Source organism: Oncorhynchus gorbuscha, linkage group LG12, assembly GCF_021184085.1.
Source record: "Oncorhynchus gorbuscha isolate QuinsamMale2020 ecotype Even-year linkage group LG12, OgorEven_v1.0, whole genome shotgun sequence".
Classification (NCBI taxonomy): domain Eukaryota; kingdom Metazoa; phylum Chordata; class Actinopteri; order Salmoniformes; family Salmonidae; genus Oncorhynchus; species Oncorhynchus gorbuscha.
The window spans coordinates 59,953,063-59,965,447 of NC_060184.1; the positions used below are offsets into that span (position 1 = coordinate 59,953,063).

A 12,385-nucleotide genomic window follows, 5' to 3' on the forward strand; every position below is an offset into this window, starting at 1 on the left:
TGAGGACGTCTCTAATACTTTCCTTTCCTCTTCAACGGATGACAGTAACGCACATTTGACTTATCTCCCCAGAAGGAAATCAAATGAGAATCTTTACAACTCAAAGAGAAATGACCTTATTTTCATCCCTCTCTTTTTTAAATATCAAACAACACATGCTGGTGATCAGGGATGGAGAAGGAAAGAACACAGTACATAGAACCATTTTCATGATGGTATTTTCTTCAGCTCATTGTACTAACAGCGGTCCCCGGGGGGTTACATGGCCCCTCGTGCACCCCCTACCCCCGTTTGGGAACCAGTCAACGTGGGGCCCATAGAGCGTGCAGCATGTCAGATGTCCCTCAATTAATCCACCATTAGGTGCCTGAGATCCGCGACCCACCACGACTTACTGCCTGCCTCCTGGAACCATATGTGAAGCTCAAATCTAATTATTCTCTCTTTCCCTTCCTCTGAGCAGGAGAGAGGATCCAATGTCAATCCACAGACTTGTAGCTGTGGGTTTGCTGCGATTTCTCCCCTCTCTCTATCTCCCTCCTCCTTTCTCTCCCTCTCTAACCCCACCTCTCCTTCCACTCCCTCCTCTTTCTACCTCTCTCTCTCCTCCTTTCTCTCTCACACACTCACATCACACCACTCGTCTCTCCTCTCTCTGTCACTCTCTCTCCCATCCCTCTCTCTTTCCCATCTCTCTCTCTCTCTCTCTCTGTCTCTCTCTGCCTCTCGCTCTCTAGCTGTAAGTTCATTCGCTGTGGCGAGCAACAACTGTGCAAAGAGGAGGTTTGATCCTGTTGTTGAGCATCATCCCTCCCTGAGATGCTGCTGCTGCTGATGCTGCTGCTACTGCAGCCTCATCCACCTGCACAACTCCATGGCTGGCTGGCTGGCTGGCTGGCTGGCTGACTGGCTGGCTGACACGTTAGGCGCTACTGCTACACGCTGGGACTGCGAGGGGGCTGCCTGCGCATGGGGAACACCTGCCTGTGAACAAACGCTGCTGGTCGACACGCAGGCTGCTAACCCCATTGCAATCCCCCGCTCTCCACTGTGGACAACACAAAAACAAGGTGATATACCTTACAATCACGGCATGTCTTCTCTGAGGCAGGGGATCAGACACCAGCCTGGCTAGTAGCTCTGTGGAAGGCTGTGCCTGGACCAACACTCACAGGGTAAGAGCTTCAACACAAGTGGATGTGCCACAATTCCCTCTTCTTCTTTTTTCATCCCAAAAAGAAGTAAAAATTGTGATCAATTTTTATTTTCTTGTTTTTTTTGTTGGTGCAGGACATGTTTTTTTCTCTCTGCTGTATTACTGACCAACAGTGTACAAAATTGATGTACGTACAAAAGGAGTTTGGTGTTCATTTTTCTTGGTGTTTGTTTTTTGTGTGCTTTTGTCGTCCCGTTGTGTGTATTGGTGTGTTTGACTGTCTGGTGGCTTTCTTTTTTTCATTGGATTCGTCTCGTGTGGTGTGAGGTATTACCATATTCATGGGACTCCCGCAATTAAATTGCAATCAGAAAAAGGGTCCAGCAAGTAAGGGGGGTTTCATCTGGCGGAGGCACGAGGCAAGAGCCTCTCAGACCGAAGAGGACGGGGGAGGAGGGAGGTGTGGAGGAGTGAGGAAGAGAATACAGATTCATCCAGAGATACTCCGGCCGACCACAGCAGAAAAAAATAATCTGCACAGATTCTCACTCTTCTTCTCCCTCTGTTCTCCTACTCATCTTTTCATCTCTGCCTGCAACGTATGGTGGTCTAAGTACAGTGGTATACATCTGTGAGTATTGAACTAAATCAGCTCAAAAATGTGATTCAAGCCAAAGATACCTAGTAGAACTTTGAATAATGTGTGAAAAAAAGAGCACAGAATATCCATCTGTTAGTGAAAATGTATCTTAGAACTATTCTTTGATGAGCATCTTTTCTACGTAAAGAAACTCTTGGTTCGAGTTTCTATAGGTGAATCAATGATCCTGGTAAGTTTATTCTGTGTATATTTAAGATGGGTGGAAACACCCATAGGGTTGGAGGGTGGATTGATGGGGGTGGATGGATGGGGTTATCCACCCGGATATGGGCTTGTGTGTGGGGGGAGGGTGGGGTACAAAGGCTAGTGTGTGGGGGGTATGTCCCAGCTCTCAACAGCACAGGGGGTTGGGGGGGGGGGTCTTTCAGGCTGCTTTAGAGACCAGAGAGAAGTGGTCCAGCCTAAGAGGAGAGAGGGGATGCTGGAGAGCTGCTATTGTTGTGCCCCGTGCCTCAGCTTCCTAGTCTAACTGCTGGGTAGAAGAGAGAACGAGAGACACTGACGGATAAGCACCTCTCTTTTTTGTTCTGTCTTTTATTCTTTCTTTCATTCTTTCTTTCTCTGTCTGTTTGTCTCCATCACCCTGTTTTCCTCAGTGTGGGGGCGAATTTGTGGTTTAGGTAAGCTGAACAAATTGCTGCATGGTTTTCACTGTGTCATCCTGTTAGTTTTGACCAGGATTTATTTTGTCTTGGAATAGGAGCTATAGCTGTAGGGTGATTTAGCTAAGTACTGTAGAGTGATTTCCCAATTTCAGTTTTTTTCTTTTCTATCTTTTTAGGGCGTTTTCTTTCAGGTCCAACCAAGAGTGGATTGTAATGATCTATTTTTTTTTTTTATCTTCAAATTGGTTGCTTTGATTATTTCAGTGGTTAACTGTCTAAATGCTTTCCTTTTTCCATCGTTAGTTCTGGTATGGATTTCATCCTGGCTGTCATGCATAATGTAATTGTCAGACATACACGTTTTTTAAGGATTGAACGGTGAAGTTGGGAATAACAGTTTCTTAATATATATCTGGAGGTTGTGGAGATGCAGATGAAGTCTTTTTCTTTTACAAAACGATTAATGAAGTAATTGTAGATCTTGAATCAATTATTATAGATATTTTTTTTACATCGAATCAATGGAATGATTTTGGATAGGCTTAGTTGGAGCCTGCTATTTGCATTCATGTGAGCAAATCAATTAGAGTCGGTTGGAATGAAATTGCTTTGACTTATCATACATTATTTATGTCTTCATAGCGGCATTTATTTATTACTTTAATTTGGAAAATTACCTTCAAAAATTCAGGGCCTTTGTTGAATTAACACTTCACAATAACACACCTCACATTTTATATCAACAACACATTTCAAAATGTATTTTATTCAGAATAATTTAAAGAACGATATTATTTTGATTCTGACCAAATTTGTGCAGATGACATTTTCCATTACAAAGATTTAATTTAATTTATTATATTAAATATAGGAATAGTAGGTGTATGTTTTGGAATAAAATCTCAAGCGACCCCTGTTGTCTCTGTTAGTCTGGCATTCAGGACAAAATCATCTTCAAATAGTCCATGTTTTATACCTGCCTCCTGGCATTCTCTCGGTTTGTTTGATTTGACCAGATTCTGTAGGAGGAGGGGGTTGGGTTGACCGTAGGATGTTAATGGAATGTACTAGGCTATGGTATTATGGATGGTTTAAAAGGCCATGGGTGGTTGTGGTTGTGACCCTTAACCTCTACATCTCTGTGTTTCCAGGAGGTTTCATTATGTGTGGATATGCTGGTGTGGGGTGAGAGCGAAAGAGAGAGAGAGAGCAGGACAGGGCTAAAATGGGCATCTCTTCCTCCTTATGGCTCGCTCCTGGAGGACAGGACCACCAGGACTTCCAAGGAGGGCAGGGCTTCAGACCACCTCTGGCCCAGGTAAGAGCATGCTGAGGGGGCAAGCGTCCCCACACACCACCCCTTTACCTCTCCTGTCTTATGGAGCTCCATTTATTTGACCACTGGCGTGTGTGAGAGAGAGAGATGCAGACCCTTGGAAGAGAAGATAGTTTACACCACTTTGTTCTTTTGGCTTTGGATTGAACAATGCACTGTTGTTAATTTCTATTTGCAGAAAAACCTTTGAAGGGGCCTTGTGTTGTGCTTCAAGGCGTCTTCAATCAATTATGTTGATACAGCGTCTTTCTCTGTGTTGCTTGCCATTGGGATCGACTGAGGAATTTGATGATGCGGTCACGCTTGCTTGCGATTCCCATTATTGCCTCTCTGTGTTAAAGATTCTCTTCGGTGACGGGTATTCTTGGGTGTATAATACGGATCACGTTGTTATTGCTTAAGAATACGCGTAGTCGAGGAGAGTCCTCTTCTTCTTCTTCGTCTGTCTTCGTCTGCAGCTGAGGACTATTGATCAGATCGAAGCAGCTCAAAGTACACCCTTACCTGTTTCCTTTTAATACTGAGGAGTTGGCACACCGAAACACAAACCGTAGAGACTGACTGACATCCAGGCCCATTTATCAAGCAAGGAGACAGAGCACTGCCGGCTGCCTATCTGTTTCAGTGATGATTGTGCTGTCCAGTCTTGAGATAGTGTTGTCGACCAACCTCTCTCGTCTGCAGTTTTTTTTTTTAACCGCCCCCCCCTCCCCACCCTTTCTCATAATTGTTTATACTGTGTTGTTGTCGTTTTGTCACAAATGTTTCAGATGTCACATGTTTATTTGACCATTATCATGTCCAGTATATGAAAGTGTATTTGCATATATTCATGCTGCATTATGTATTTGTGTTGTGTGGTAGATATGCTACAGTGAGTGTGTATTTCATAGGCTTCTGATACAAACGGATAGTGTTGTTGTGCAGTTATAGCAGAGGTTAGACTGCATGGCCCTGGTCCTCTCTCATGCAAATCTCTCGAGTCTATTTATTATCAGTCGTCCAGACCAAGCACTCTTTTCCTCCTTCTCCTTTTTTATGCAAATTGATTTTGAAATGACATTTATCGCGTTGGGTTTTCCACACGAAAGAGCTGCCACACCGGAGCCCAGACAACAAAATGTCCACCGCTCTAGCGAGAGCTCAATTTATGCATTGGAGGAGAGTGGGTCTCGATAACAATTACCACAGGCTCAAATAGACCATAACTGGGTTTTCCATGTTATCATATGTATGTTATATGCCATGAATATGTATCAGTCAGTCCCCCTGGTCGGATGCAGGGTGCATTCTGAACCTTAACACCCATGTAAAATCCATTTAAACACCATTATAGAAACTACTTAACTTATAGAGCCTCACTCAAGATTCCCCTCCAAAATTTTTTAAAATGTCTATTAAATGTCATAAAAAAATTAATGTATGGTATTTAATATTCAAAAGGTTTTCGTTTTTTTTTTTTTTACAAGCATTCTTTGTCTTTTAAGAATAATGAAAAAATCAACAGCTAAACAACTGGTCTATCATACAAATTAATTAAACTAGCTGTACTAATACCATTTCTATTATTTAAATGAATACAGTTATATGTTAACTGCTTGGCTCGCTTGATAAGAAAGAAACACCAGAAGCTTGGTTGACCCCATATTTCACCACTATGGAAACTACATATCTGATAAAGATCATATCAGAATGTACTTTTGGATATCACCTCCTGTATTGGATCTAAATGATTTCCGAGGGGGGGGGGGTAGACATACGTCTAATTTGTTGTGCTTCAATGAATCTCTGTATTTTCTGTTTTGAAACAAACCAGGCCCTTGCTGCTGAACCATTCTTTACCTAACCATGATCACGTGGTGTGGTCCAGATCAATTCAGCTGCTGAACCATTCTTTACCTAACCATGATCACGTGGTGTGGCCCAGATCAATTCAGCTGCTGAACCATTCTTTACCTAACCATGATCACGTGGTGTGGCCCAGATCAATTCAGCTGCTGAACCATTCTTTACCTAACCATGATCACGTGGTGTGGTCCAGATCAATTCAGCTGCTGAACCATTCTTTACCTAACCATGATCACGTGGTGTGGTCCTGATCAATTCAGCTGCTGAACCATTCTTTACCTAACCATGATCACGTGGTGTGGTCCAGATCAATTCAGCTGCTGAACCATTCGTTGCCTATGCCTGCTTTTTGGATGTTCTCTTGTCACGTTTACATTACATTACTAGTAGACAATGTCAATTATCCCGATAGACAGTAAGAATGTCAGAGCCAATAGTCAAATGTCTAGATTCAGTGAATTGAGCATGACATGTATTGCACACATCTTATTAATACTATTCTTATTTTACAAGAATAGTATTATAAATTGATCCCTTTATATTCTAGCAATGTTCTGCTCTCCTACAAAGTGTACTTGCACGCAAATTTGACGTTTATACATCTTTAAGTACGACTACATTTGTTATTATAACTAAAGTATTAACATCCTTTAAATTCACTAAATATGTTACAGTAATATACATTGGAAATCCAATGACATTAAATCCAATAGCTATCTGATAGTTTGCATGATTTCCTCTTTCATTTAGGTGTGTTTCATTCAGAGCGCATCATTACTTTAGTGATAAAATGTATTACACAAACACAGCTGCAATGTAAACTACAATGCCAATGACCCATGTATTGTAAAAGTGCCTTATTCTATAAATAAAATTTCACAAAAGATACACAACATTGTTCATGTACATTCTTGACATCACATCAACCCAGGGCTGTCTTGCAGTCCTTCAGACAGAGCCCATCTCTGCTCCCTGTTCAGTGATAGCTGATCTAATGTTGGCTGCTATTCTGTTTAGATCCTCTTATCACCAGTCACCAGATTACCTTATTACATCCTATTTCATTTCTGCCCCCAGCCGCAGGGCATCTTAGTATGTTTTATCTGTTGTAATCCTGTTAAAGCAGGGTAACTGGAGTACACACCTTACATTAGAGCCAAACGCGTAATGCTTTCTAGGGCCCTAACCAGTACACACCTTACATTAGAGCCAAACGCGTAATGCTTTCTAGGGCCCTAACCAGTATACACCTCACATTAGAGCCAAATGCTTAGTACTTTCTAGGGCCCTAACCAGTACACACCTTCCCAGAAAGGGAATGGGGCCAAACATGTAATTATTTCTAGGGCCCTAACAATTAGAACCCTTCCTTTATGGTCTTACATGCAAAATACCCAAAGATAGATTTGATGGTATGATCAGGGATGTATAGTATTATAATCAGGGATGTATTGTATTATGGTCAGGGATGTATTATATTATGGTCAGGGATGTATTGTATTATGGTCAGGGATGTATTGTATTATGGTCAGGGATGTATTATATTATGGTCAGGGATGTATTATATTATGGTCAGGGATGTATTGTATTATGATCAGGGATGTATTGTATTATGATCAGGGATGTATTGTATTATGATCAGGGATGTATTGTATTATGATCAGGGATTTATTGTATTATGATCAGGGATGTATTGTATTATGATCAGGGATGTATTGTATTATGATCAGGGATGTATTGTATTATGATCAGGGATGTATTGTATTATGGTCAGGGATGTATTGTATTATGATCAGGGATTTATTGTATTATGATCAGGGATGTATTGTATTATGATCAGGGATTTATTGTATTATGATCAGGGATGTATTGTATTATGATCAGGGATGTATTGTATTATGATCAGGGATGTATTGTATTATGATCAGGGATTTATTGTATTATGATCAGGGATGTGTTATATTATGATCAGGGATGTATTGTTTTATGATCAGCATGTATTAAATTATGATCAGGAATGTATTATATTATGGTCAGGGATGTATCATATTATGATCAGGGATGTATTATATTATGATCAGGGATGCGTTATATTATGGTAAGGGATGTATTGTACGGCAGGGTAGCCTAGTGGTTAGAGCGTTGGACTAGTAACTGAAAGGTTTGCAAGTTCGAATCCCCAAGGTATAAATCTGTCATTCTGCCCCTGAACAGGCAGTTAACCCACTGTTCCTAGGCCGTCATTGAAAATAAGAATTTGTTCTTAACTGACTTGCCTAGTAAAATAAATAAAAAATGTAAAGTACAGAGGTATATTATATTACCATTGCACATTAACTATTGGAATTGTGTTGTCAGATTAAATTCATAGAACAAACATTCGTGATTTAGGTAAGTGTGAGATCTAGTTCATTTCGATGCTAAATAATGGGAACTGTATTGACTTTCTCTGTCTCTAAAATGTCCTGTCCATACTATTTCTGCAGAGTTGACGGTTTGACGATGGGACCCACCTAGATATTAGTTAGGCCTGTTTTTAGCCAGGCCTCCCTTTCTTTCTCTCTCTCTCTCTCTCTCTCTCTCTCTCTCTCTCTCTCTCTCTCTCTCTCTCTCTCTCTCTCTCTCTCTCTCTCTCTCTCTCTCTCTCTCTCTCTCTCATTATTTATTTAACACACTATTAAGGATATGGACTTTAATGACAGGAAACAGTGGTGGTTCATCTGAACAAGGCTTCCCTCTAGTTAAATATGCATTTTCATTACAGGTGGATATACTATATAAGACTGAGGACCTATAGTCATTTCATTGGATTGTCTACAATTGTTATGGCTCTAAAGGCAGAGGCAATATTTAATGGATTATATAAGATACGAAAATAATGATGGTCATTGTATAATCATATCCTGAAAAGGATCTTTAGACATCTTTTTTTCTTTCCTTTTTTCTCCCTCCGGTCTAGTGCATTATGCTAACGACTCCCCAACCTCTTTCCTCCAGGAACATAATGTGGTTTCCTCAAACAAGATCTGCAGTATTAATCAATTAGAAATGTGCTGCATTTCCGTTTGCCTGCCTGTGCCTCTCACAGAGATGGAGACAGCGAGTGCAGGCATATATTCAGATATTATCCTGAGGTCTATTTACTCTGATAAAACACAGAGCTGAGCTTATAGACCAAATACCATTAGATTAATAACCCATACTCTTCTCACAGACACACTTTTCTCTCTGAACATTTTGAAGTGTATTTTATTTTATTTACGGGACGGTAATATTTCCCCTTTTATTTCATGGGGATTCATTTCAGGTGTCAAGAGGAGCAACAGAACAAGTAGTCTTACTTACCAGTATCTTTAATAATGGGGCACTATCAAATTCACTGCAGCTCGTTTAAATACAGGCGACATGAAATGTATCCACATCAGTGGCTCCCCGATAGGAGCTAAGCAATCTATTTAAAAAGCAATTTATTTCTCAGTGTAGCCTATTGGAGATTGCACAGATTGAATGGGGGAGTCCGATCCTCAGTGGACACCCCTTCATCCCGTTCCTGAAACGCAATTGCGCTCTCTCAAGTTCTTTATCGCACCCCACTTCACAAACTCTTGTGACTAATATTCTTCGGAGAGCAGCTCAAATAAAAAACCTTTCTCGCCGCACTCAATTCAAATAACTATTCCAAAAGATGATTAAAAACAAAGGCAATAACCCTCATAAACCCAACATTAATAATGCTTCAATCTTGTATAAGATGTAATTAATATACATTTACGGTTAATGCATTCGTCCGTTTATTACAATGTCAATCTTTTTAAAAAGGAAGAAAGATATATTAGATACATATAAAATGTGTAAACCCAGGGCCCGTAGGTCAAATGCTGAGATGCTTGGCTAATCTTTGGAAGAGGTAGAGGAGACCAGTGGGTGTTAATGGCCCGTTTCAGCAATCATCTCCCATGATGACAACAGAGCTGGGAGAACCTGCGTCACTCTGGACGCATGGCTAACAAGGAGAAGGTGGTCTAATTGTCTAGCATCAACCCCCCCACTCTTCTAACACAGTGGAGCGAAGGAAGGCGCAGAAGAGAGGAGGAGGAGAAGAGGGGAGGACCAGCGGCATGACGGGGTTGTCTCAGGGAAAGTAGAGGGAGGTAGAAAAGATGGAAGCAGTTGATGGCGAATTTCATATTCAACACGCCACTTTTTTCTCCTGAGAGAATCTTTGAGTATAGAGCAAAGTTCTTAGCCCTCGTTCCCAATTGGTCCAGAGTGCTCCATCATGGTAAAACCACAGTTGTCACTAAAAACAAACATTCTGTGGTTGCTACATGGTGTTACACTTAGCTACACATAGCCCTCCTTGCTTGGTGACACATTTGTATCTGAAGTGGCAAATTTGGTATCTGATTAGTGTAATGTTTTGCATCTCATAACAAGTCATCATCTTACCACTCACACTACCTGTGCTGTTGCTGAGATGTTTTCCCCAATCATTTCTATTTGAATTAGGTTGTATCATTTTGCACTCTTTTTCCATCACAATAAATGATGTCATGCGGTGAACATAATCATTCCTATTAATCCTGTGAAAAGACAAAAATATTTTTCAGCTGGTCTGCTAGAGTGTGTTAACTGGTCTGGCCCGAAGTACATACATTTCCATGTGTGCCTCAAATCTGATAGTTGAAATTAAATATTGCTTGGTGTTGATCTAACGTTTAATGAACAGAGTTGGTGAGTCATTGCAGGTTAGCTTGTGCATCAGCTTTGGTGCTTTGTTTTGTTAGGTTTACTTTCTTTTTGCAACAGGACTTGGCCTTAGAGAAGCCATCTGTAAAGTCCTTAGACACCAGCCAAGCCACTTGGCCTTAGAGAAGCAATCTGTAAAGCCCCTAGACACCAGCCAGGCCACTTGCCTTAGAGAAGCCATCTGTAAAGTCCCTAGACACCAGCCAGGCCACTTGGCATTAGAGAAGCCATCTGTAAAGTCCCTAGACACCAGCCAGGCCACTTGGCCTTAGAGAAGCAATCTGTAAAGCCCCTAGACACCAGCCAGGCCACTTGCCTTAAAGAAGCCATCTGTAAAGCCCCTAAACACCAGCCAGGCCACTTGCCTTAAAGAAGCCATCTGTAAAGCCCCTAGACACCAGCCAGGCCACTTGGCCATCTGTAAAGCCCCTAAACACCAGAAGCAATCTGTAAAGCCCCTAGACACCAGCCAGGCCACTTGCCTTAAAGAAGCCATCTGTAAAGCCCCTAAACACCAGCCAGGCCACTTGCCTTAAAGAAGCCATCTGTAAAGCCCCTAGACACCAGCCAGGCCACTTGCCTTAAAGAAGCCATCTGTAAAGCCCCTAAACACCAGCCAGGCCACCTTAAAGAAGCCATCTGTAAAGCCCCTAACACCAGCCATCTGTAAAGCCCCTAGACACCAGCCAGGCCACTTGGCCTTGGAAAAGCCACCTGCCCACCTGTAAAGCCCCTAGACACCAGCCAGGCCACTTGGCCTTGGAAAAGCCACCTGTAAAGCCCCTAGACACCAGCCAGGCCACTTGGCCTTGGAAAAGCCACCTGTAAAGCCCCTAGACACCAGCCAGGCCACTTGGCCTTGGAAAAGCCACCTGTAAAGCCCCTAGACACCAGCCAGGCCACTTGGCCTTGGAAAAGCCACCTACAATCTTAGAAAAAAGGCGCCATCTAGAACCTAAAAGGGTTCTTCGGATGTCCCCATAGGAGAACTCTTCGAAGAGCCAATTTAGGTTCCATGTAGACCCCTTTCCACAGAGGGTTCTACAAGGAACGCAAAAGGGTTCTACCTAGAACCAAAAAGAGCTACCTGGAACCAAAATGGGTTCTCCTATGGGGACAGCCAAATAATATTTTTTTCTGAGAGTGTGTAGAGTCCCTAGACACCAGCCAGGCCACTCACTGGAGGTGTGAATATGCACTACATGCTCGTCGAACATCTCATTCCAAAATCATGGGCAATCAAATTAAATTGATCCCTCTTTTGCTGCCATAACAGCCACCACTCTTCTGGGAAGGCTTTCCACTAGATGTTGGAACCTTCTTGCTACGGGGACCTTCTTGCATTCAGCCACAAGAGCATTAGTGAGGTTGGGCACTGATGTTGGGCGATTCGGTCTGGCTCGCAGTCGGCGTTCCAATTCATCCCAAAGGTGTTCGATGGGGTTGAGGTCAGGGCCCTGTGCAAGCCAGTCAAGTTCTTCCAAACTGATCTTGACAAACCATTTCTGTATGGACCTCACTTTGTGCACAGGGGAATTGTCATGCTGAAACAGGAAAGGGCCATCCCCAAACTGTTGCCACAAAGTTGGAAGCAAAGGATCATCTAGAATGTCATTGTTCTCAGTAGCGCAAAGATTTCCCTTCACTGGAATTAAGGGGCCTAACCCGAACCATGAAATCAGCCCTAGTGATTTGTGACTCCAGATAACACGTTTCCACTGCTCCAGAGTCCAATGGTGGTGAGCTTTACACCACTGCAGTAGTTGCCTGGCTTGCACATGGTGATCTTAAGCTTTTGTGAGGCTGCTTGACCATGGAAACCCATTTCATGAAGATCCCAACTAACATTTATTGTGCTGATGTTGCTTCCAGAGGCAGTTTGGAACTCGGTAGTGAGTGTAGCAAATGAGGACAAACCATTTTTACCCGCTACTTGCTTCAGCACTCTCCGGTCCAGTTCTGTGAGCTTATGTGGCCTATCACTTCACATCTGAGCCGTTGTTTCTCCTAGATGTTTCCACTTCACAATA

At 42.3% G+C, this 12,385-nt stretch overlaps 1 long non-coding RNA gene across 2 annotated transcripts; it reads left to right on the forward strand.

Moving 5' to 3' along the window:
* The first annotated feature begins 723 nt into the window (after window positions 1-723).
* LOC123990207 lies at window positions 724-6,487 on the forward strand. Of its 2 annotated transcripts, none has more exons than XR_006830612.1 (3): window positions 724-1,175; window positions 3,574-3,740; window positions 3,937-6,487. It is a non-coding gene; the product is annotated as an uncharacterized LOC123990207 (long non-coding RNA). The 2 variants fall into 2 exon arrangements; XR_006830613.1 differs by lacking the exon at window positions 724-1,175 and adding an exon at window positions 2,244-2,437.
* The last annotated feature ends 5,898 nt before the right edge of the window (window positions 6,488-12,385 follow it).